This window comes from Lycorma delicatula, chromosome 10 (genome assembly GCF_047948215.1).
Source record: "Lycorma delicatula isolate Av1 chromosome 10, ASM4794821v1, whole genome shotgun sequence".
Taxonomy (NCBI): domain Eukaryota; kingdom Metazoa; phylum Arthropoda; class Insecta; order Hemiptera; family Fulgoridae; genus Lycorma; species Lycorma delicatula.
Window position 1 is genome coordinate 103,682,033 of NC_134464.1, and position 23,639 is coordinate 103,705,671.

The window sequence follows — 23,639 nt, forward strand, 5'->3', positions numbered from 1 at the left end:
TATTCAAAATTTTCCCCTAGTTTTACTGTACTTTATAAAAACATCTTATTTATAATTCTTTTTTTTTTGACTACCCTAGGTAAAAAAATTTCTTTACGCTTAATAGAAAAAAATGTTTGGATCACGTAAAAATATTTAAAGAATTTATTTATTTTTTTAAGAAAATTGTACACATCATAAACATACAGGAAAGATTACAAATGTCTAAACTATAAAACATACTGTAATGAAACTCTTATTATCTGATAAGATCTATACAACTTGGGACATTATAAAATTTCACATATTATAGTACTGAGTTATTAACACTAATAAATTCTTTAGAAAAAAAACTTTATTTCTATAAAATTATAAATTAAGATTTCTTTGACGATATTTAAAAGGGTTTTTCATTTTCATAATCTTTAACACCGTTTTAAAATTTCTTAATTATACTGTTTTATACAAATACGAAAATTTTTTTTGTTTCTTTTACCATATGCAACGGCCATCGCAAATTAATTATAAAATATGTAATTATTAATTAGATTAAAAACAACAGATAAATATTAACAATTAAATAAAAAACACGACTCAAAAAAAAAAAATGATTGACAAACATTGTTCTTTAATATAAGATAATTACTAATACACGATAATTAAAGAGCGTGCGGGTGACAGTTTTGTGTACAGTAAAACATTTTTTTAATTTTTAAAAATTTATTTAAACATATACAGTGTTGTTAAAAGGGTGGCCTGGCTATACTTTTTCGGATTCTATTTATAAAACTAAACAAAAAATATCCTTAGGAAAAATGTCAATTTTTCCTTCATTTTTCCTTCGTTCTACCACTGTCCGCCATTTTGATATTAATATGTAAAAATCTATTTCTCAAGTTCGGATAGAGGAATCAGATTAATATGTGGTAAGCGTCTTTGTAACAAAGTTTTAAAATTAGCAAAAAATCAAAACTTAAATACCTTTGCAAATTATAAAATGGTTGGACACGTTTATTTTTAATCTGTTATATCTCCTAAAAATATGTTATTTTTTTAAATATTAAGACGTTTGTTTTGAATAAAATGAAATTTTATTTTTTTGAATCGGTTAACAAATAACCTAGTTGTGGCAGAAAACTGATGTTGAAATTTTGTATCTGTTTTCATGTCCTTCAATTTAAATTTGATCGGATTAAATATTTTGTTTTTATTTATTGTTAAATAAATATTACAAAATAAATTTATTTTAAAATTCAAATTGAGCGAATATCTCGTTTAATATAGTCGAAAACAGAAAAATATGCAATCGTTGTTCAAAACCTTTACCCTTCTTCATCCGTTTGAAGGTAGAATATTGAGAATTCTAGAAATTTACACGCACTAAAAATCAAGTTGATATCTTCATTTAGTAGCTAAAACCTAAAAAATAGTAAATTTAATTGTTACTCCATTTTAACCGTTTAATTTGGAATTTCAAAAACTCCTTTCTTAGTGTGCAATTATATCATAAGAAGAATATGTCTACAAATTTTCATCAATTTATCTTCAGCAGTTTTTGCTGGGCATTGATTATGAATCGCTTCCGATATATTGTTTTATATATATTTTTTCATTTTACATTTTTACTGTTTCTTGATTAAAGTAAATATCACTTTAATATTCATTACTGTTTTTTTGTCGTGTTAAGACAAAAACCTAAAAGTCACTAGGAAGGGAGAAGATTTGATTTATTTTATTCAATGAAAATCAGGATAGACGAAGTAAGGAAAATATTTACCAGAGAAGGAGCGGTGATCGATATAATTATAGATATATAAGGAAGAAGTTATTTATTTGGTCTAACCGTGTAAGAAAGTCGGGTAAAAACAATCTTCTTCAAAAATTTGTTGAATTAATTCATCTAAGAATTTATCAAGGACACCCACGACGCGCAACTTACGTGACAAGCCATAAGAGATAGTGGTTGCAGCCGGAAGATGAATAATTTAGAAACTGGTATGGGGATGTGATGACAGATGTAGGTGGTCCACAGTTTTCTAAAAATATTTTTTTTTTTGGTAAATTTATTTTATTTTAAAGATTTATACCCGTAAAAGAATATTGTTAAAATTTCCATTTAAAATCAATTTGATTCTAAAAAAAAAGATAATAATATATAATAAAAGAATGAACTAAATAGTAATTAATATTAATTAATCTCTTTGTAAGCTTAAAATTAAAAATAACCTACTACTAACTAATCATTAATCTTTTATACGGCTTCAACTTTAATAATATTTAAAGGAAAACAAAACGTTTATTAATCTTCACTTTTTAATACTGTTTTTTTTTTGCTAAAAATTAATTTTTATTTCACTTTTTAAATTTTTACCCGGTTAAAAAATCTGATAACTTTCTTGTACGCCTATTAAATTACATATACACATTTTTTTTGCTGCACTTCATTTAAACTTATTTCATTTGAAAGAGTAATACAACACATCCTCCGATTGGATCGTATCCTTTAGGTACGATCGTATCCTCTGGATACGATCCAATTCTTTAATAATGTGGACAGTTTAACAATTGCGTTGTGGTGGAGATCAGATTGCATCACATTTTTTTGTGGTGCCCGTATCAACACTTTATATTAGTTTTTATATTAATTGTTTCACGTAAGTGGTGTAAGTGAGAACGAGTCGGATCCGTAACCATGCAACATCAGTTAGAATGCGACTTCAGATAGAGATTTTTTTTTTTTTATTTTTAATTTAAATATATTGATTCATTAATAATTATTAATCTCTGATTGTAAAAATTATTGAATTAAAATGAAAAGAACATAAAATTTTATTTCACTGAAAAGTTTGATGTTTTCACATTTCTTTTTTATTGTTATTGAATTATTATACATTGTATTTTTTTTTTTTACAATCAGAGGCTAATAATTATTAATAAATCAATATATTTAAACTAAAAAATAAATTATATATATACGAATTCGAACCGATGTGCCTTCCCATTGTAAGATCCAAATATTTCATTAATTAAAAATTTATTTGGCTATAACTCTGGAACCAATGAAAATAAGTACCGCTTATGATATATCGCTGAAAAGATCTCAAAGGATGTTTATTACTGCAGATAAGAAAAAGTCCAAAATCCAAATAATTTTTATTTTGAGCTTTTTTGGACACTTGGTTCAGTTGATTGCAATCAAAAGGGGAGGTGCACAACGAGATGTAGCAATAATCCTAAATCCAAAATTTCAACATCCTACGGCTAATCGTTTTTGAGTTATGCGAGATACATACATATTTACGTACAGACGTCATACCGAAACTAGTCAAAATGGATTCAGGAATGATGAAAATGGATGGGCTTGTGCTCGGACTGTAGGATCGATGACACTGCGGACCGTGACCTTTATATTTGTCCCCGGTACGAGGCTGAACGAACCAGAATTGTTAGGGAACTCGAGAAAGTAAATTCCTTTCTTGATCTGCGAGTCGGCTGGAAGACTCGCAGAGAATGGATTATCGTGGCTGGCTTCCTTTATTTCCTCGCCCTGAGCAGAACGACTGAAGGGATATAAGTAGAGTAGCACCCCGGGTGACTAGGGACCGCAAGGACAGTTGACTGGTGGGAGGTAGGCGTATTGGCATCGAGCCACGGTCAGTCGGTAAAAGTAATATTGATTATTGTTAAATGTTAGCTGTCGGTGGAACGACGATTGCACTGTCGACGGTATGGGTAACCATGCAGCCATGAAGTGTACCGTCGTGTTTTGCCGAGGCCAGTTTCTGAATGAGCAAACATCACGGACGACGGGATGCGACTGCACTGCCGAGGGCATGGATTTCCACGCAGCCGTGAAGTGTAGCGGCATGTCGACGATGATAGTAAATGAAAGTAAATGTCACGCGGGACTCTGAGACGGAGCTGAGTGGGAATAGGAGGTCTGTCCGCCTCTTCCTGGTAGACCAAACCCGAGTCCATAAATGAAACCAAGTCAGGGGTATGAACTGAAAATTGAGTTCACTAAGGGAACCGGGAATAAACTCCGTTGTTGCGTATAACATTTTCGGTGGTATTCAATTGCCTCGAATAATATGAGATATTTACGCACAAATTGGCTCTGTAAAGGGTAGAACTAGGCGCGGGGTTCGTGATTCCGCTAACTCGGTTAGCTAGTTCAGAGGGGAACGATGTAGGACACTTAAGATGTCCGGATGAGGCCTGCAACAAAGGCAAAAGCTTAGTTACAAATCGCTGATGTAAATGTCGCTATGTAAATACATCGGTATGTATTTACATCGGTGGCAGCCCAACGAGGCCTGGCTTATTACTATTAGATATAAAAAATTAGAGGGCGAAAGATGACTTCCGTTAAAGCTCATCAGGGCTCTGAAAAAGGGGTGAGGTAGCGACCGGAAGCGTCACAAGAGAGATGCGGATGTTTTCACCTAGGGGGTTGGAATGGTCAAAATGGATACTTCCATTGAAATCTGAAAATCGAAATTTTTCGCGATCACAATACTTTCTTTACTTTGTACAAGGAAGTAAAAAAAATTTTTTTTTTTATAATGGCCTTATAAAAAAACCGTTTGCTTTACTACAAGAATTTAAAGGTAAAACATAAAGATAATATTACCAAACGTAAGGCGTTCTGTAATGTCAAAATACGTATTATATTTTATAATAACTTTTATAAATAATGTTTCTGGAATTCATAAAAATTATATACAGTGTATAAAAAAAATATCGGGTGTTTAAAACCTGTTTATCATCTCTTAATTTTGATTTAAGGTAATAAATCACAAATAAAATGAAAGAATAACTCAGAATTTTTCCCTGCAAGTATTCAATGCGAGCGCTTTACATCAAGCGAAACACATCCTACCGATAGGAGAGTTTATCCCATATTTTAACTAGCATTTCTGAAATAATGGAAACGACAGTTCAATCCTAGGGCTAAAATTAGATAGATAAAGAGGTTAGTAAACGCATTTACAAAAGATTCTTTACAAAACCCCAAGCAAAAAATCACATGAAAACTTTACCCGTAGAAGCCAACGCAAACAAACTCTGTCATCGGATCCATGCCGACCGATCCAGAGATCGGAGAAAACATCATTCAACTGATCCCGTACAGAAATATGCCGGTGAGTAGATGCACAATCTTCTTGTCAAACAAAATTCTCTGGTCCAACTTGCAGTCAATAAAAGTTGTATATACGCACTATATCCAAATTGATAACTCCTGTTATGCTTGTTTCAGTGAAAAAGAACGGCGAATAAATTTTCCGTCGGGATAGTTCAATGAAAAAATTATTAAATAATTTTGGAGAGTCTCTTTTGCACTGTAAGAGTTTATGGGGATTTATGAGCTACAGATACGGATATTATACGTGCTAGCTTTTCCAGTAAGATAAAATATCAACTCATCACTAAACACAATACAATCAAGGAATGTCACAAAATCTCGTGTGCGAAATCAGCTCGCACAGTAAAGTCGGTATGCTTCAAAACTTGTAACAGCTATAAAAAGTATGGACGCATATGTAAGCATTTCCTTAAACATTCCATATTGTTATTACCAGCATTGTTGTTACGTAGCCGGCCTTCTTAAGAGATTTTTTAGAGATACGCAGATAAGATTCCCAGACTTACTGAAATAATTTGATTTCATCTATTTTTATACCTGATTACTATATAGAATATAAATAACTCTTCCTTCCCTACAATTAAGTCATAACTTTTCTATAATTTTTTTTATTAGATTACGGAGGAAATGAATTAGAAAATGGTGTTATAGAGGAAGAAGAGGAAGTTGAGAAGGATGAAATGGGAGAAACAATACTGAGATCTGAATTTAAGAGAGCATTAAAAGATTTGAACGGCAGAAAGGCTCCTGGAATAGACGGAATACCTGTAGAATTACTGCGCAGTGCAGGTGAGAAAGCGATTGATAGATTATACAAACTGGTGTGTAATATTTATGAAAAAGGGGAATTTCCGTCAGACTTCAAAAAAAGTGTTATAGTTATGATACCAAAGAAAGCAGGGGCAGATAAATGTGAAGAATATAGAACAATTAGTTTAACTAGTCATGCATCAAAAATCTTAACTAGAATTTTATACAGAAGAATTGAGAGGAGAGTGGAAGAAGTGTTAGGAGAAGACCAATTTGTTTTCAGGAAAAGTATAGGGACAAGGGAAGCAATTTTAGGCCTCAGATTAATAGTAGAAGGAAGATTAAAGAAAAACAAACCAACATACTTGGCGTTTATAGACCTAGAAAAGGCTTTCGATAACGCAGACTGGAATAAAATGTTCAGCATTTAAAAAAAATTAGGGTTCAAATACAGAGATAGAAGAACAATTGCTAACATGTACAGGAACCAAACAGCAACAATAACAATTGAAGAACATAAGAAAGAAGCCCTAATAAGAAAGGGAGTCCGACAAGGATGTTCCCTATCTCCGTTACTTTTTAATCTTTACATGGAACTAGCAGTTAATGATGTTAAAGAACAATTTAGATTCGGAGTAACAGTACAAGGTGAAAAGATAAAGATGCTACGATTTGCTGATGATATAGTAATTCTAGCCGAGAGTAAAAAGGATTTAGAAGAAACAATGAACGGCATAGATGAAGTCCTACGCAAGAACTATCGCATGAAAATAAACAAGAACTAAACAAAAGTAATGAAATGTAGTAGAAATAACAAAGATGGACCGCTGAATGTGAAAACAGGAGGAGAAAAGATTATGGAGGTAGAAGAATTTTGTTATTTGGGAAGTAGAATTACTAAAGATGGACGAAGCAGGAGCGATATAAAATGCCGAATAGCACAAGCTAAACGAGCCTTCAGTAAGAAATATAATTTGTTTACATCAAAAATTAATTTAAATGTCAGGAAAAGATTTTTGAAAGTGTATGTTTGGAGCGTCGCTTTATATGGAAGTGAAACTTGGACGATCGGAGTATCTGAGAAGAAAAGATTAGAAGTTTTTGAAATGCGGTGCTATAGGAGAATGTTAAAAATCAGACGGGTGGATAAAGTGACAAATGAAGAGGTATTGCGGCAAATAGATGAAGAAAGAAGCATTTGGAAAAATATAGTTAAAAGAAGAGACAGACTTATAGGCCACATACTAAGGCATCCTGGAATAGTCGCTTTAATATTGGAAGGTCAGGTAGAAGGGAAAAATTGTGTAGGCAGGCCACGTTTGGAGTATGTAAAACAAATTGTTGGGGATGTAGGATGTAAAGGGTATACTGAAATGAAACGACTAGCACTAGATAGGGAATCTTGGAGAGCTGCATCAAACCAGTCAAATGACTGAAGACAAAAAAAAAAATTAGATTACGAGCTCAACTTCTGTAATCATTAAACCGAATGGAAGCTTTTAGCGTATGAAAATGACATGTCTAACCGGGATTCGAACCCGGGACCTCCAGGTGAAAAGCCGAGACGCAACCTAAGCTTTAAAACCGTTTATGCTTATTGCGAATGACTGACTGCTATGGATTGACAATTCGAGATTTGATTATTAGTATATTATTACAAATTACATATCAAAAGCAATACGGACCAATCTATAGGTTGAGTAACAGGAACTATAGGTTAGACCAATGGTTCCCAAACTTTTCCGAGTCGCAGCGCCCATTTTCAATTAAAATTTTTCCATGGCGCCCTACCTTAAGTAAAACTACGACTCGTCGTAAGAGGTAAAAATAAATAAAACTCGAGTATCTTCATTATTTTTTTACTTTATTAAAATTAAATTAATAATTATAAATGGTTTGGTTCAATTAATTATGATGCTTTTACAATACTTCGCGACGCGACGCACCTATGAAGAGGTCACGGAACCCAGTGGCGCCGCGGTGCACAGTTTGGGTATTACTGGGTTAGACTAACGCTAAAAGTAAATCGAGAATATTTTAAATCATATAATCAGCTGGTATTCATCCGATTTATTCATCACATATAATCAATTTGTATAGATGATTAAGAGGAACAACAGCTTATGATTCATAACACAGTACGCCTATAGTTTATGCCGTAGTAAACGGTGCCGATGCTTATTATAACAACTACTTTAAAAAATCTGAATCAAAACGGTTTTCAGTAAGTATTGAACCGGTTGATTATTTCTAAACCCGATAGTAGATCTATTTTTAATCTACTTTCCACGATTAATTCTTTTAATAACTTTAAATTTATCGTAAATTTTTCTTAATTATGTTATGTTACATTAAATTTAAATTATTAGTAAGAATTAACCGTTCTCATCATAACTTATTTTATAATTTAACCTGTTTTACTTTTATGAATGTTTGTTCATTAGTACGCCGTAGGTGTTAACGGTTGTTTTTTATTTCAATTTTAAACTTTGCGTTTAATTCTTACATTTAAATAAAACGCAAAAGACATTAACATTATTGCATAGTCGTGTATATTTTACCCATTATTTTAGTGTTAAATTCATTTATATATAAATTAAAGGGCGAGGTCAAAAGAAACGTTATAATACACCCAATTTTTTATTTTTTATTTTATTATTATTATTTTTATTTAAGTGTAATATATTTCATTAGAGTAAATTAATTTGAAGGTCATTTAATTCTAAAATAAAAAAAAAAAGAATTAAAAGAGATCAGAACACATTAAATTTGTATAAAAAAAGCAATATTTTACACGAACTTCGCGTAGGATGATCATTTCCATTGTTATTATTTCTTTTTTTAATATTTATTTTATAAACAGAAAAAAGTGTAACAGTTATTATTTTTTCTAAAATACGTAAGGTGTTACGTTGAGGTAAATACGGCGAAAAAATAAATGAAAGAGGTCTATTCTATCGGTTTTTCCTATCTCATTAAAAAGGAGGTATTATTAAGAAGTATTCTTCTACATGTGCAACACACACACACACACACACACACACACACACACACGCACATATATATATATATATAAATGTGTGAGTGTGTGTGTATTACTTTCTGGTTGGTGTTAAAAGCAATTAGCATTCCGAGTCGTGCTACACGATTCAGAAATAAGATCTTCCAAACTATTTATTGAATCTTTTACTTTAGTTTACTTGTATATTCTAATTCTTGTACTCTTTCTGTTTTAATCTGGCTCCTATTATTATTATTATTATTATTATTATTATTATTATTATTATTATTATTATTATTATTATTATTATTATTATATAAAATCTTTATTAATATTAAATTTATTATTTTCAATTCAATTTTAAAAATATTTGGATAGGATATTTAAAAAAATAATTATTATTACCTCGTAATTTGTATAAATTATTTAATGTTCGAACGTAAGAGCATTTATTTATTTTAAAGTAATTAATATTTTCTTTTGGTTGCTTTGACAGAAATTTGGGATCTACAAAAAAAAAAATATATATAATAATAATTAATAAACTTACTAAACTAGTTTATCATTAAAATAGATTACAAAGAGATACATTTCCTTAAGCTTCTGTTGCGACCCTTAAGACGGAAGTTGTGAGCCGCATCAACCGAGAAAAGGCACGATTAAAAAAACAAATTGAAATTTTTCACCTCAAGGAATTTAATATGACGCTCAGGAAAAAGACTAGTGAAAATTTATGAATAGAATATTATCTTCTACGGTAGTGAAACTTGGACATTTAGGGTAGCAGAGTAAAAGAGAATCGAAGCTTTTTAATTACGGTGTTACCGTAGGACGATAAGAATTATTTGGGATGACACGGTTAAAAATGTTCAGATTTTATCGAGGTCAATAAATACTTTATTGTGGTCAATACTGAACCCCCCGAGTTGAGTATTGCTTGAATAACGATCCAACCCAGGGAACAAGAGAAAAAAAAGATTTTATCGAGAATGGGGTTATTATAGAATCATGATTGTTGGAAATGATTAAAAAAAAAACTGTATGGTTATATTCTAAGACTCGATGGCATAGTTCATTCCTTCTCGAAGGAGCTACAGAAGAGAAAACTGCTAAGGATAAACTTAGAATGGAATGTATTAAAAAAATACAGAATGAAGTAGGCTGCAGGACTTATAATAAGTTCAAGAGAATAATTGACTAAAGAGTCACACGGGGAGCTTCTGGTAACCAATATACAAATTAGTAACCAAAAAAAAAAGACGGTTTCTGTTGGATGTAAATTTTATCGAGCCATTAGACACAGTCTTTTACAGACTGTTAAAGATCATTCTTATCCTCAAAAGAATATATATAAAAATAGAAATTATATTTTGAAATATTTTATCCTTCATGAAATACAAGAAATGTCATCATTTTCTAACTATGTTCAACTAGTATTCACAGGCAAATTGGAAAATAGTTAAAATAAAATTTTTAATAAATTTAAAAAATACATTGCATTTAGTTTAGAATTTTTGTGGATAAAAATGCACAATTTATATTTTTATAATACAACTATATTTTAAGGCAATTTTAAAATAAATTAAAAAAAAATTCCTTTCGGCACGCCGGAATGCGGAGGTAGATTTTACCGGTGCTAAGTAGGGAATAAATAAGATTTCCACCTTAAAGTTAAGAAATTTTCAAATCTACTCAATACGACAATTGATGCATGTGAAAATAGTCTCACATGTTTAGCATGCGATAAACCCCTTCTTTTTACAATTCCAGCAACATTTTGGCCATCCCATGCCGAAAGGGTTGATCATATCAAAAATTGTTTCAGACAAATGTTTTAGGTAACGTTTACAGGACTAACGGTCACTTCAAAACAATTCGATAGTGTGCCTATTAAGGGAGGTATGGTTTTTTGCCCATTAACGAACTCGACCAAAATTCTGGGACGTTATATTCTATGTATTAATTTGAAAGTGATTGGCGCAAAATTACGGCAGTTATCGTGTTCAGAAGATAGTGAAATTATATATATATATAACTTTTGAACTGGCAGTGGTTTTGGAGTCTAGGGAATGTGAAACGCGAAGATATATAGAATTTTTCCCGAAGTCAAATCATGGTATCCATTACAATAGGTAGCTTTGTAGCTTTCTTATGAAATCTACCTAAAAGTATAGTTAAAATAGATTTTAATTTTATAACTCTCCAAGAAGTTCCTTCTTTTTGCAAATGAGTAAATTTTATTTTATGCATATATTATTTTCTATGTTTTCCATTTTAACTTTATCAGAAAATTTATATACAGAAAACTTGTTCCATACCATTCAGCGTAAAAAAAAAAATAATTAAACTACTTTTATAAAACACTGGATGAAATTCTGTTACACGTATCGACACACACACACACACACACACACACACACACACACACACACACACACACACAGAGAGAGAGAGAGAGAGAGAGAGAGAGAGAGAGAGAGAGAGAGAGAGAGAGAGAGAGAGAGAGAGAGAGAGAGAGAGAGAGAGAGAGAGAGAGAGAGAGAGAGAGAGAGAGTGAGAGAGTGAGAGAGAGAGTGAGAGAGAGAGAGAGAGAGCTAGAGAGAGAGAGAGCGAGAGAGAGAGAGAGCGAGAGAGAGAGAGCGAGAGAGAGAGAGAGCGAGAGAGAGAGAGCGTGAGAGAGAGAGAGAGAGAGAGACATGTGTATAACGAAGTTCTTCTGGGAAAATAACAGAAAAAGTTCATATAAACATGTGTCTTAAAAAGCTTTGTCTACGAGTTACGGCTAGTGAAAGATTTCGCACGGATTTCAGCTCCTCTGGTGAAATGAGGTCATATTGAAATTTTAGGATGTTAATCAAGGGACAGAAATAAAATTTCTTAAAGTTTTTAACCTGGAAATACTGAATAAAATAAGTCAAAGAACCGAATCTGCAGTAGTTTTCGAGAAATTTGCGGGGAAAACCAATAAATTAGGGGAAAAAACACTGTCTTTTTGTATTTTACGTAAAATAACTTAGTTATATCGGATTTTTTTGGATGGATGTACTTACAAGTATATATGCTCTAAATATGTATGTCGATCTACTTTTCGTTAAATATCTTGAACTTGAGGAAACGATTTTGTTTGAAATTTTATTTTTCAGCAGATATTTGTATATAGAAAATTTATCGTGTTAAAATTTTATAAAAAAATTTTTGAGAGCAAGGATATTTACGTATTATTCATTTTTCAACTTTTTACTCTAGAAAAAATGATTTAGAAAAAACATTCTTAGCAATAAATGCAACGCTTATGTAGTACATATATTGTCAGCTAAAAAGAAAATCGTGAATCTTTAATCCTCCTAAATATATATATATATATATATATATATATATTTATAGAGAATATATATATATATATATATATATATATTTATAGAGAATATATATATATATATATATATACTTAAGAATTATAGAGAAGCAATATTATAAAAATAAAAGTTTGCAAAAAGTTCACTCTCCTCCTCTATCGAATTTATCATTTAATAATTCTAAACGTCTAACTTTTATCGCTCAAAACTGCAAATTTTTTCACTTTGATTATAAAACTAATCGATACATTTATTTTTTAAATGAAAACAGGTATAAGAGAAAATCTTTTAATCATTTGTGAAATCAGTTTTCAAACAGACCTTCACCTTCTCTATTAATACAACCGGGAAAGTATAAGAACTTCGTTGTCATTAATTGATAATAACTGGGATCCCAATAGAATTTATGTAAATTTGTGCGAATGAGTTTGTGTCATACATTATATATTTCTTTATTTTAACAATTTCTTATAATTTTTGAATTAATCTTAAAATTTTAAATCACATTAATATGGAGAAGATCAGGTCATATATATATATATTTTTAATTATTATTTTGATCTGTTTATAAAAGAGTAATAGATAGTGTGAAATATTTCAGAATAAAAAAACTGTTATTTTTAAAACAATCTTGTTATATCCTTGTTGGGTATTTTAAACACATGAAAACATTTCATATTCTTTAGATATAAAACACAGCAGTATAAAATATTAAATAAAGATCAAAACGATATTTTCGTTTTTTTTCTTTTTTATTAAAAAAATCAAATTTTTATCCTCCGAAATTTTCAGAAATACAAAAAAGCAATTATGCATGAAGATAATGAATGAGTGTTATAAAATGTATTACTTAAAACAAAAGTAAACAGTAATAAGTTTAATAAAAATAAATAATCATTTCTGGAAAAAACTTCAAAATAGATGTTACATCTACCATATCAAAAGTAGTAACTTCTGGAATGTATTACGACAACTAATATTCATATACGAAGTAATTAGCCACGTCCAATTAGTTACCGATATTAAATTTTTAATAGGCGGTTAAACAAATTTGAAAAAGGAAATTATATTTTTTAAATAGATGATAAATTTAATTTTCATTTTTTTAAATTTCTTTAAAAGAAACCTAACCAAGAAAAAAATAAAAAAAGCACGTGCATACTTACACGTATACCTATTACGAGTAATTAAAACCAAATCAATAAAGATTCAAGGCCGATCACATCATACCTTATAATTTTTTTTCTTTTTAATCTTATTACTTTCTTAAAACAAAAAAATAAAATAAAAGAAATAAGAAAAACCAGGGAGGAATATACTTACAACAAAACAAAAATACTTAGTTATCAAATCTTTGTCACTCTTCCGGTAAGCAATAAAAACGTTCACGTAGGAATTTGATTCGGGCTGAAAATAAACATCAAGAAGATGTAGAGGTGTGTGCTGTTAAAACAATGGGTGGGCCTGAAGGGGAATTGCACCCGAAGAAGGAAATCGGAATGTCGCCTATTTCAACCTGTATATTTATATTTAAGTGTGTGTTTGTGTGTTTATATATATAAGAAAAGATAACATGGTTCAGGGAAGGTCGATGTCTCTTCAACTTAACTTAAGAGTACTTAAAAGAAGAAGGGGAAAATAAAGCAGAATGAGAAAACAAATTTGATAAAGAATAAGAAAATTGGAAAGAAGAGAAAACGTAATAGATAATGGATAAAACATTTAAAAAATTAACATAAACTCGCTGTGTTAAATTAAGAATTTGTTTAAAACAGAAATAATTTAAATGTTTCGTTAAACAGAAACACCGACTGAATTTCTTGTCTGTTTAAATTAAACTCAATTTTATTACTGTACAAATCATAATGTTAACTTTACCAAAGTTTAACGCAGCAGGTAAGCACGATAGGTATTTCGAAATTCTGTACGGTTCTTCCCCACAACAGTAATATTAGAGATAAACAAAAAGGATTAAAATATTACTTGATATTCTTTAACAGTTATTATATAAGATATGGCACGATTTATAAAATCCATTAATTTTTTGTATATGTAATTTTAAGTAGTAGCATTTAATAATACATTTTTTTAAATTATATACATTTTATTACTAGTCATCCAGTACGTATAGATCGATCGTTTGGCTGAAATAAATTTGAAACGAATAATTTTTAAAAAATATATATATATATTTTGGTTCTTACAATAAACGTTTGTTTATTTTTTTGTAATATATCATCATCATCATCATTCACTAAAGACTATGCCTTGTCGATTTAGCCACGTCATTCTCATCTCAACCAAGGCCCATATCTCCTTTAACATTATTGATGATGGTTGGGTAAAATACCTTGCCCCAAATATATTTTTCAAGAACTGGTCATGTCGTAGTACATGTCCTATCGATTTCGCTCTTCTTCTTAACATTTAGCAAGGACCTCCTCACACTCGCTTCTGCTAACACTAAATCATTTCTTTTCCTATCCACCCAGCTTGTTCTTTTTATTCTCCTCCAAATCCACATTTCCATTGCTTCCAGTCTTCTTCTTTCTGCTTCCTCAACCATCCATGTTTCACGTCCATAAGTTAGAACACTACAGACGTAAGTTTTAGCAAAATGTTTCCTTATTTGCATACTCATACCCATCGTATACCACTCAGTAAATTTTTTTTATCCTGTAAAACTCGTTTTGCTAGCGCTATCCTTCTTTTTACTTTAAAACACATTTATTATTGCTGATGACGGTGCTTCCCAAATAACAAAAAGCGTCAACCTTCTTTACAACAGTACTATCTAATTTAATATCGACCTTTATACCTTCCTACTATCATAATCTTTGTCTTCTCCTTATTAATTTTTAGTTTAAGATTTGTTAGTACTCTAGATAGTGTTTTTAACATAATCTCCAACTCCTTGCTGATTCCGCCAGTAACACAGTATCATCTGCAAAGAGGATAGAGTGTATGGATTTTCCATTAATTCTAATTCCTTTTGTTTTTTTTTCTTTCATTTCAACGATAGCTTTTTCAATAAACAAATTAAACTAAAACGGTCACAGCGGGCAACCTTACCAGACTCCCCTTTTTATTTTGGCCTCTTTCTTTAAGCCGTTGATTTCAATCTCCGTTTTCTGAATTTTATACAGATTCAGAATTAATCTTCTCTCCCTCCAGTCGAGCTTTATTTCCCTCATTGTGTGAAATAGCAATTCCCGATCCACCTTGTCAAAGCCTTTTTCTCAGTCTATAAAAGTCAAAAAGGTCTTCCTATTAACCTTAACTCTTCTCTCCAATAACACTCTCAGCGCTAGTATCGCTTCTCTACTCCCCTTCCCAGATCTGAAAACGAACTGGTCTTCTCCGAGATTTGCTTTAATTTTTCCTTTTATGCGGCTTTTAACAATGTTTAGCATTATTTTTGAAGTGTGAGATAACAAAGAGATTGTTCTGTAACTGCTAGAATTCGTTGCATTTCCCTTCTTATGAATTATTACAGTTTGCTATTAAACAGGTCTGTAGGCCCACTATCGTGCTGAAAATGCACATTAGATTAATCGTCCACAGCTGACCAGAAAGAAAGCTCTCTTTAGGTAGACGTGGAAGTATAGCCTGAATAGAATACTTCAATCGGTCCAGTAGTGAAGCGTAATACTTCTCAGTGATGATCCTGCATTTTTCCAGGTAGTTTATCAACACCGCACCACTAGAATCCGAAATACCGTAGCCGTGATTTTTCCTGACGATGCGACAGTTTTCACTTTCTTTGACGCACTTTCGTCTGTTTTTAATCAGAACGTTTGGTTTCTGGCGTTCATGCTTCCTCTACTGTTATAAAACATTGAAGAAAATCAGCAGTTCACTTTTTTACCGCCAAAAACGAAGTGAAAGAATCTTTTAAAGTGAAATTTAACTCTTCGTGTGTCCGTCGGAATTAAACAAAGTACTTAATAAAATTCAAACTTCATTTTTATTAATTTTACAGAAAATTTTACAACTTGTTTGCCTTTCTGGATCGCTACAAACAAGCAACTAAACGCAAGCAGCTGAAACTTTGCAGCACGAAATGAAAAGGATAATATTTGACAAATATCATAGCCGTATTGTCATATCATGGTTATACTTTGTCCATCTCTATGTCAGAACGAGAACTTTCTGAACGATTCTATTAAGTTGTAGCATCGAATTATAAAACTTATACAGATGATTTTTTTTTTTTTACTTTTTCTTTCACGATGATTTCTTTATAATAATATTTTTACCATTAAGTTACCCGAGTTATCAACAGTAACTTGTTCTTTAGTTTTAATTATAAAATATTTCCACACGAAACTTAAACAAAAACCTGTTTATAAAATGCTTAATTAACATGGCTAATTGTGAAAGAAAGATTTAAAACTGAAAAAAAAAAATTATTTATGTTACATGTATTAGTATATTATTTAAAGAAAAAGTGTTTGAAAAAATTACCATATTCAATACAGTCATAACTCACACTTTGTAGTAATCTCTTTACATCGTTTCTGGTTCATTATTTTTCTAATTTTTATCAAGATACATGTTTTTTACCTTAGAACTTCTTTTAAACTTTTTTTCATAAGGACATGATTTTATATAACATTACTCATATAAAAAAAAAACACAAAAACATATAAAATAATATCAAATAATAAACTAAATAGCAGAACATAAAGCTAACCCATTTTTCTTTAAATTTCGACATTTTTTAGGGTTAGTACGTTACTGATTTATAATTATTTTTTTTAAATTAAAACAAACTTAAAATATTAAAAGAATGTAAAGAAAAATCGTAATCTAGATCGGTAAATTCTACGATATCAGGCACAATTAGACGGTTTTTCAGATTATTGTAATTTCCGGATTATAAAAATTTACGTAAGAAGCTACTGAAATATGGACATACTAACATTTATGTTATACATTACGTGGGTTGCCTGAAATTCAATGTAAAATTTATGTAATACTGTACTGTCATGCATTCTGACTTTAAAACCCATTTAAAGGTATAGTTCATCATTTAATTACGATTGCGTTTTGGTTATGGTAGGCCTACAGTATAAACTACAACAGTAAATATAAAATTACAATCTTAACCGTAAAGTAAAAATTGTGGTAAAACAATCCACGGTTACAAAATTCAAAAAATTCACAAAACATTGAAAACTACTGTTCAGTATTTTAATTAAAACATTGTACAGTATTTCAATACAGTATATACACTAAATCAAAACGACAAACACTTTTGGAATACACTTAAAAAATTCCCTTTCAGCACGCTGGAAGGGGTAGGTAGATTTCACCGGTGCTAAGTACGGGATAAAAAATATTTCCACCTTAAAGTTGAGAAAAACTTCAAATTTACTCAATACGACAACGGTTATATGTGAAAAAAAATTTCACATGTTTAGCATACGACAAGCTCCATTTTATTACAATTCCAGCAATATTTTGGTCATCCCTTGCCGTAAGGGTTGGTCATATCAAAAATTGTTTCAGACAAAAGTTTTAGGTAATGTTTAGAGAACCAACGACCACTTTAAACCGATTCGATACTGTGCCTATTAACGGAGGTATGATTTTTTTTTTCGAAATCCCATTTTTTTCCACCTCCTGGGCCAATGGTTGGTAATATCAAAAAACTTTACTTAAATACGTTTTAGACCCTTATACATAGAATAGTAGGAACTTTAAACTTTAATTTAATTTTTACTCAATAAAAAGGATATAGCGATTTTTTTTTTCAAAAAGCCACCCCATTTCCAATTTTGGCCGTTAACGAACTCGACCGAGATTTTAGATCGAGTTATTTTTAGCGTACAATTTGAAAGTGATTGGCGTAAAAATACGACATTTATCGTGTCCACAAGAAAGTGAAATATATATATATGTATAAATCAAATTTTGATTTATGTTTGGTGGTTTTTGGATCTGGCGAAGTGAAACCTGAAGATATGTAAAATTTTTCGCAAGTCGAATCATGGTACCTAATACAATATTAATAGGTAATATATTTGTAAAATCTACCTAAAATGCAAAATAAAACCAAATGCGGTACACAAAACTCAAACGTAATCTATATTTTTGCACCCCTTTATTATAAAAACAAAATTACGAATATCGGTTTAACTGGCAATAGCTTTTGCAGAAAAGTTGAATGAAGCAAATACAGTTGCAAAATTTCTTGTTTCGACTATTACGGCTGACTTTCATTAAAATTTAACAGAATAGCATTTGTACCTGCAGCACTGGCCCAACTTTTTTTTTTGTTTAGCCTCCGGGAATTACCGTTCAGCTATTACTTCAAAGGATGAATGAGGATGATATGTATGAGTGTTAGTGAAGTGTAGTTTTGTACAGTCTTAGTTCGAGCATTCCTGAGATGTGTGGTTAATTGAAATCCAAGCACCAAAGAACACCGATATCCACGAACTAGTATTCAAATCCGTAAAAATGTAACTAGGATTTGAACGTTGGAACTCTCGATTTAGAAATTAGTTGATTTGCGAAGAAAACGCCTTCACCACTAGACCAACCCGGTGGGTAGCACTGGCTCAACTAATCTTCTCTTGTACAATTTCATCTTCAGTACTAATGTATAGAGTTCGTAAAGAATGTTCAATCGTCTACCCGGCAATGGAAAAAATTGTATGCCCAACGGAAACGCTAAATTAACCGAAAGTAAACTGTAGTATAGAGTATAGTAATACACCAAACCGAAAAAGGCTGTGGAGAGGAAAGACAACAGTTGAGAAGATTTCTTAGAAATTTTTATTTCGAGATCGGAAGTCTACTGTGCTTTTCATTGTATATTTATAATAACCTGTAGGCCTAATAAGCTTACTTTTTGATGCTACATTTATGAAGGATTATCAATTTCCGTTGTTATATACAAATACTGTTACAAAAGATACCGTACTATTTTTTATTTTTATTGCACTGAAAAAAAAGTTGACAACACAGTCGTAGGACATTCCCGTCACACAGCTAAAGCCGCGTTCCGGGTTACTCCTTCAGCTGTAGGTTGTTTCTGATGCACGGGTTACACATACAATTTAATTTAAAACATTTGTCATTATATTTAAATATAATATTTTTTAGTTTATTTAATTTAATGATTCTAAGTACGCGCACGCATACTGTATTTAATTCGCGCTGTTGTAGCGATACTAGCGGCGACTGTCGGCCCTAATTAAACTAATATAATTTCACAACTTACATACAACAAATTTGGCTTGGACGGTCGGAAGACTGGTGCAGCCGCGAAGCTTAACGCACCGGATACCGACTCAACCGGGAGATTGAGTTCGAGACCCAGTCAGACCGAGTAAAATTTTTGCACTTTAAATATTATTCATTTATTTAATTCTACCGCTCATCTGTGATGTCACAACATAGCAGACGACTAAACAGCATTTTTTGGGTCGGGTGCGTGATTTTGCAAATATTATTATTTTTTTAACAAATGTGTCTAAGAAAAATATGACCTCAATTAGGCAAAAAAATCTCGAGAAATTACTGAGGGTTACCTTGCTCCACAGCTTCATCCTCTGGATCATTTAATTAAAAAATTTAACGGCATCAAGGCCCCATATATAGATGCATTCTGACCAAGTTTGGTCAAAAACGGTCCAGCAATTCTGGAGATGTAAGATGATTTATACGCCAACACTTACAAAACCGAAAAATTTCCATCCGATTTTTTGATTTCCTTAGGTGTGAAAACGTCAAGATCCGATGAAAATCGTACAATGCCCAAATCTGATCGATTACAATACTTCCTTTTAGAGCTATAGCTCTGCTATAGCGCTATCTAGAAGGTTAAGTAATATGCGGTACTCGATATATATGTGCTGGGTATTAAATCGGATATCGGAGCTTTTATTGTATAATAACTCTGGGTAAAAATTTTCCGATTTCCCGAAGGATATTATGCGGGTTGATGCAAATAGTCGAATTACTTTTTTCGTACTGTATTTCTTTCGAGGGTATATAGTCTTTTTACTCATCTTTGTTGCTTATCATTTATCCTTTATTTTCTATCGTGAATTCATAACAAATCTATCGGCTAAAGCTCGACATTCAAATAAATATAAAAGAAGTAATAAAAGAAATAAAAATAAAGGCTTATTTTTTTAACTAAATATTAAGTATATTTAGCTTCGACGAGCATAAATAAATTAAAGTTTTTATGGTAAAAAATTACGAAATAAAATAAATATTATACATTTTACTTTCATTTTTAGAAAAGTATGAAATGCATAATAATAATTAGCGACATGTTAAGGACGTTAAGAACTCTAATATAAATCCTAGTTATTTTATTTCAGAGAATGATAATACATAAAAATTCAAGAAGCATTAAATTAATAAAAAGAAAAAACAAAAAATCATTAAAGATTCTGAAAATTAAAAATAACAAATTTTATTAATACGAAAATAAAATTAAGAAATAAATGTTGATTAATCATAAATACCGTAATACAGTATAAGCATTCAAATAAAATATAAATTTATTTAAGTTATTTTATGTTTGTACGGATAGATATATGTGTAATTTAATAACTAAATAGTTAACGACAATAATAAATTCCTTAAATTTAATAGCCACACTAGTTAATTGTAGTAATAAAAAAAAATACTCACGACAAAAGGCAACAGAAAAAAAAGTGAAAGGATAAATTATAAATTACAAAAGGGCATGAAGTGAGGTTTATGTTAAAAGAATAATAAGAAGTAAAAGAGAATTAAGAAGCAGAATTAAGGAAAATAATGAATAGATTGAAAAAGGAAGAAAGAGAAAGATACAGTTTAATAAAACGTTATGTTAGAGTTAGTAAAAAAGAAAAGAAGATATGAAGACATACAGACAGACAGACGAAGGAATGTTTATAATTGGAGAACGCTGACCGGCAGCGAGTTGCAAGTTAAAAGTGTGCGGGGCACTACTGGATGGTACGTAAGGTAGCAGATCTCCACCTCACCGCCTGTTGGACGATACGGCCGGTGTGATTTTCTTACAGTACTGAATCACGACCCACCGTTATACGTGGTGAATATATGTAATAAAAATAAAGATATTTGACCATAAGTGCTGCTATTAAGCTCATTATAAAATACTATTAAAAATTTACGTTTTAACCTTCCTAATAGGAATTAACTGTGGTACGAATATGTACTGCATATTAAAAACAATAAAATATTTAAAAAAAAAAATCTTACAATAATAATTATAAATGCTTTCAAAACCGGTTTCGGCTATGTACTTAGTTATACATGCATATTGTACACACCATTATAAAATATTACTAAAATGTAAAAAAATAAATTTCAACTCAACATTTATAATTTTTAATAAGCTAAATTTTTAGAGGATATAATAAATTTTTATTAAAAACTCAACTATTAAAAAATCTATGCCTATCGGAAGAGTAAATAATTATTTTTCTTACGAAAAAAAATGAAAAGTATCTCAAATTTGAAAATATTTAAAGGTGGCGTCATGAATGTTTTACTATGCAAAAGGAGATATTTTCTGATTTGACCTCATTGTTTTTTCTTTCCTATTTTTACAAAGGAAAACCCCCAATGTTTTTTCAGTTTATTTTATCTAGCATTAATATAACTTTTTTTGTGTGTTTATTGTTATACTGTTTTATTTACAATGAATTTCCCAAATAACGAAACTATAAGTAAATTATATAAAATAATAATGACTTGAAGGAATATTATTTAAGGATTTTATTTTGTGATACCTCCCAAAATATACAATAAAAGTCTGAACAAAGTATAATACAAGTAAAAGTACAACGAATAAAATATAACTAAAAATACAAACAAAGTTAAATCAACAAATTAATCGACAAAAATCAATAAAGTTATAAATCAACAATTAATGAAACCAAGCGAAGAGTATAAATGGTCAAGGAAATAGTTAAATCTTGAAAAAAATACAGTTTACACCGCAGAACAATCTCAAGATTTAACACATGCAACATTTTTAGTCGTCTCACATACCCTGACTGATTTCCAAAAAAATCTGATGCGGATACCACGTATCATGTAATATAATAGGTATGCAAGGAAGTCATTGCATACCTATTAAATTACATATACACATTTTTAAAAAAATGAAATGTACATAAAACTTTATTTCATTAATAACTTCTGATATTTTTTCATATTTATTATTATTATTGAATTATTATTTATCGTAAAAATGTTTTTACAATCGCAGGTTAATAATTATGAATAAATCAATATATTTAAATAAAAAAAGGGTTAAAAAAAGGAAATGAAGTCGGATACGAACAGATGTATGCGCCTTCCCCTTGTAGAATCCAAATTTTCATTAATTAAAATTTCATTTGGCTATAACTCTGGAACCAATGAAAATAGGTACCACTTATATCGTTGAAAATCTTTCAATGAAGGGTTATTTCTCCAGTTAAGAAGAAATCCAATATCAAAATGTTTTGAATTTTGGGCTTTTTTTGACACTTTTGGTCCAGTCGATTGCAATCAAAAGGAGAGGTGCATAATAAGATGTTATAACAGTCCTAAATCCAAAATTTCAACATCCTACGGGTAATCGTTTTTGAATTATATGAGATACATACGTAGGAGATGTCATGCCGAAACTAGTCAAAATGGATTCTAGGATGGTCAAAACGGGTATTTCCGTTGAAATCTGAAAATCGAAATTTTTCGCGATCACAATTTTTCTTCCTTTACTTCGAATAAGGAAGTAAAAACAAATTAAATAAAAGTAATGTTTTAAACTATTGCACGAAAAATTAAAAGGAAAATTCTTTTTAAATTTTGACTCTTTTAAAGTCAGCATTGAATCAAATTTTTAGGTTTTGTAATTTGGTTCTGACAACAAAGAGTCAAAACTGAAAACAGTATTAAAAGAATATAATATTATTTTTGAATTTTTATTATTCTCTTTTTAAAGCGGTTTTTTTTCAATTTAATTTTTTTAGATATTTTAATAATTTTTGTTTCTAATCAAATTAGCATAATACCTTCTTTGTAAAAATTAACATTCAGAAATATATATATATATATATATATATATATATATATAAACCTATTTAATTACATTATTTTAGTCGTAACATGATTTTCGTTCTTTAGCTTTCAAAAAAATAAAAAATAAATTTAATTATTATTATCTAAATTATTAATTTAGAGGATTCTAATGCCAAACCCAACCCGCTGGGTTAGTCAATATTAGTATATATATAATTCTATTAGTATATTCTAGTACATACTCCATCATAAAATCAGCTGATTTTCAAAGTCGAGAGTTCTAAGGTTCGAGTCCTTGTAAAGGCAGTTGCTTCTATTCGAATTAGAATACTACACTGCGGATACCGGAGTTCTTTGG